Here is a 4,609-nt window from a genome sequence, read left to right on the forward strand (position 1 = left end):
CTTTTTTGCTGTTTTTCATCAGTTTGTCTTTAACAAAACTCTTTCCCTCAGATTTACTTTAGCTGTACAACTAAAAGGATTTTGAATTTCCCTCATTGCCATTTTATCTGCCTTCTCATTTCCTACAATATGTTCCATCCTACTGTCTAATTATATTTTAAACATAATGCAGAGCTTGAATCTGAACATATAGTTTTTAATGGTTTTATATTTTATATCTATTGTAAAGCTAATATTGCCAACAATTCTCCTGTGTACTGATTATCCATCTGTAGTTTGTTTCCTATTTTTATATTAATTTCTGGTACTACACTCTAAAATGCTTTACTCAACTCTCAATGAATTGTTAATTCAACCCAAGTAATGTGAGTAATGTACATGTTTGGCCTGAGAAAAATAAACTGGATTTTTTTGTTACGGAGCTCAGCAGTGCGCATGCGCAGCAAAGTGCCGGAAGCTTCCAGAATGTTCGCTGATGCTGGAATAAGCAGCGCTTCATTAAAGGTGAGTTATTCGTCTTTAGTATATTTTCATGTGTCATGTTGCCTTTACTACTCGCATGTATAGTTACAGGTTGATTTTTCTCAAAAATGATGAAGCATAAAAGTCTTTACAGACTAATATGCTAATGTTAGCATGGGCTCATGGGTCATACATTAGCTAAAACCTTAGACATCATATACGTATTTATGTCTATGTATGCCACGAGAGGTGGTGACGTATTTCCGTTTGGATTTATTCCACATAGGTTGGTTCCGGGTCCTGCTGACTCCTATTGTTTTCAGCCAAAGTTGCAAGATCTGTACCATGAAAAATACGCAAAACTTAAAACATCTGCGAGCTCCTGGTACAACAACTGAGTTTTGTGGTGTGCCGTTGTGTCCAGTAATTAGCCGGTACCATCCGGTGCTTAGTTTTTTCATTTTCCAGCTGATATTAAGGCGACAGAGGACTGTAGCCAAAACTTAGCCACTACAGCTAACACGCGGTTTGTAGCTGCCTGCTATTTCAAACTTGAGGATATTGAAGATGGGAGACAGAGGTTTAAAGGGAGCTGTTCGTGGTTCGTTCGGTGGAATAATTTGTTGGAGGAAAATAATGCCGGAGGAAATCCACTGCTACGGGAACAGGCTGAGAACAGAGGCAGCGATTCGGCACAAGGTAAGTCAATATGTGTGTTAATGTATGAAATTGTTTTTAGGCAACTCCTTAGCTTTTGTTTATATGACAACTATATAAAATACATTTAACATGCAGTCGGAGCGATACCGAGCGGGTAATTTAATAACAGCCGAGAGCAGCAACGCTTCAGCCGGATCCAAACCACACAGGTAGTCGGTCAGATTAACGTCCAAAACCTTCACTTTACAGCCGTTTAACTTTCACCGATCCACATGAAAAACCACCGAACAAATTGTTCAAATCATGTATTTCCTAAATCCCAAAAATATGACATCTACATTTGCTGATTCATAATTATAATCCACGTTAGAGTGAATTTTTCCACTTGGCTGCTTTAATCTGTTCTTGCGTTACGTATTTTCTCTTTTTTCCTTTGAGATTCTGTTTAAAAAATGAGGTTATGAAGTTACATCCTCCCGCTGCTTTTTGTTTTTAAAATGGTAAATTTAGGTTTGCCTCGACTTTTATAAACTAATGCCTCTTGTATGCATCATTTTTTGTCTTACTGTTGGTACAGATATTAGGCGAACATTATGCTTTGCCTGCCAGTAGTTTAAATTAATTTCAGCTGCACACTTTCAAGGGTATTCAGATTTTAACATGCATTTTCTATGTAGTATTTTAGTTCAGTCTTACTCAGTAACTTCAGTGTTGTTACACCTCTGAAACATTTTTTGTAGTTTCTTTGTGATACCAGAACTATTTCACTTAAACGTTTAATTTCCTGAGATATTGTCAATTTATTTTCAAGCAAAACTCTCAAAAAGAGCTGAGGATTTATTAGTTTTGATTACATTGTGCAGCTAAATATGGACATTTATTAGTTTTTTGTTTGATTTTAATTTTTCAGGTTTGCATCGCAACACCTCGTGTTTCTGAGCCATGATCGCTGTGCTGATTACCTTTCCATTGGATCCAAGCACCTGGACCAGCTGACGGCGTCCATCAGTACACGGATCATCACAACATGGACCAACGTTTTATTTACAGTACCTGGTTAAACTATGATCTTGAAACCGGAGCACCAGATATGCAAAAATCTACCTGCAGACTTTGTTGGCAGACAAAGTCTGCAGGTAGACACTGCAGACTTTGAGACTGCAGTCATCCTGGACGGGGCTGAGCCGGTCTTGTAGTTAGTCATATAATTTAATATACTGAATAAGGATGAATAATATAACTTACAAGATTTTTTTTCATACCAGATTTGATTTTAATCGATTCCTCCCATCCTCAATNTTTCACCGATCCACATGAAAAACCACCGAACAAATTGTTCAAATCATGTATTTCCTAAATCCCAAAAATATGACATCTACATTTGCTGATTCATAATTATAATCCACGTTAGAGTGAATTTTTCCACTTGGCTGCTTTAATCTGTTCTTGCGTTACGTATTTTCTCTTTTTTCCTTTGAGATTCTGTTTAAAAAATGAGGTTATGAAGTTACATCCTCCCGCTGCTTTTTGTTTTTAAAATGGTAAATTTAGGTTTGCCTCGACTTTTATAAACTAATGCCTCTTGTATGCATCATTTTTTGTCTTACTGTTGGTACAGATATTAGGCGAACATTATGCTTTGCCTGCCAGTAGTTTAAATTAATTTCAGCTGCACACTTTCAAGGGTATTCAGATTTTAACATGCATTTTCTATGTAGTATTTTAGTTCAGTCTTACTCAGTAACTTCAGTGTTGTTACACCTCTGAAACATTTTTTGTAGTTTCTTTGTGATACCAGAACTATTTCACTTAAACGTTTAATTTCCTGAGATATTGTCAATTTATTTTCAAGCAAAACTCTCAAAAAGAGCTGAGGATTTATTAGTTTTGATTACATTGTGCAGCTAAATATGGACATTTATTAGTTTTTTGTTTGATTTTAATTTTTCAGGTTTGCATCGCAACACCTCGTGTTTCTGAGCCATGATCGCTGTGCCGATTACCTTTCCATTGGATCCAAGCACCTGGACCAGCTGACGGCATCCATCAGTCCACGGTCTGCCGGATCAACACAACATGGACTAACTTTTTATTTACAGTACTTGGTTAAACTATGATCTTGAAACCGGAGCACCAGATATGCAAAAATCTACCTGCAGACTTTGTTGGCAGACAAACTCTGCAGGTAGACACTGCAGACTTTGAGACTGCAGTCATCCTGGACCGGGCTGAGCCGGTCTTGTAGTTAGTCATATAATTTAATATACTGAATAAGGATGAATAATATAACTTACAAGATTTTTTTTCATACCAGATTTGATTTTAATCGATTCCTCCCATCCTCAATATCTATAATAAAATCACAGAAAATATTTTCAAAAAGTGCCTTTATTTCAATCATCAGTTCTGTGAGTTGTATAAGGAAGCATAACGGTCAGGATACAAGAAATTTTAATAGCAAGAATGCAGACATCGTTACAGCAGAATAAAGATGCAATTTTATAACAATGTCTTAAAATTACAAGATATTTTAATGAGAAATAAAGATTCAGATTGATCTGACATAACCAGCTCAGTCCATGTGGCTCTGACATTTGTCAGCAATCAAGAGGATGCAGATTTCCACCTCAACTGACCAGGTAAGGATTAAGGTAAAAAATAAAAAATAGAGCAAATACTGTAAAGAAAATGGAAAAAGCAACTGATAGAAATACTTTCTATATAAAGAAACACAAAAAACGTTAATAGCAGGAGAAAAGTTGTTCGCAACATTAGCTCAGCCAATCTCTCCCTCCAGGAAGCCATCAAACAGAAATCCTGTCCAACTCCAGCTATAATAAAGATTAAAAAAGAGAAAGAAAACGGAAAGTTAAAATAACAAATAATACCAATTTAATAATTCAGATCTAATGCGTTCTGGAATCTATTATTGACATTTTACAAATTTCACAAACCAATTAGAAGGTTTCATAAATGTTTTATTTATTCTGCTGTCAGTACAGAATAATCTAGTTAGGTTTGAAATGTCTAGATGTTGTTTTTAAAGTACAACTCATTAAAAAAGCTCAAGATAGTGAAAAATTTAGTGTAATCGCCCTTTAGCTATTTTCCGAATTAGATGCTACATTCGGAAGCTAACGTCAACTTCGACTGATAGCTGGGACACAATATAGACAGATCTATATATGTTTATATAAATATATATCTTTATCTATAAAGCAAAGATATGTAGATTGCACACTGCAGAGCTAATCATAACGTTTACATAGCTTGTCCCTGTTAACTACGTACGTGAGACATATGAGGCATCATGGTGAATATAAAAGATTTATTAACTTACCTTGGAAGTTATTGTGAGGTTTAGAAACTTTCTCCAGCTGAACAGAAACAAAACTGAAGTTGGGTAGGTTTTAGTGACTCGGGCGAGTCCCAAGGGTGTTGTTTTAGTTTTGGCTAAAATCAACCTATAAAACATTTTCCACCTTCT

General features: G+C 35.7%; 1 long non-coding RNA gene across 1 annotated transcript in view; it reads right to left on the reverse strand.

Annotated features, from left to right (window-relative positions):
* The window catches only part of LOC103156867 (uncharacterized), a 1,564-nt gene extending 532 nt beyond the window's left edge, over positions 1-1,032 (reverse strand). Inside the window, exon 1 of the long non-coding RNA XR_478197.2 lies at positions 1,015-1,032. This is a non-coding gene — a long non-coding RNA (uncharacterized LOC103156867). The remainder of the gene's footprint in view (positions 1-1,014) is intronic.
* Between the last annotated feature and the right edge of the window lie 3,577 nt (positions 1,033-4,609).

The sequence above is a fragment of the Poecilia formosa genome, unplaced genomic scaffold (genome assembly GCF_000485575.1).
Source record: "Poecilia formosa unplaced genomic scaffold, Poecilia_formosa-5.1.2 Scaffold506, whole genome shotgun sequence".
Lineage (NCBI taxonomy): Eukaryota > Metazoa > Chordata > Actinopteri > Cyprinodontiformes > Poeciliidae > Poecilia > Poecilia formosa.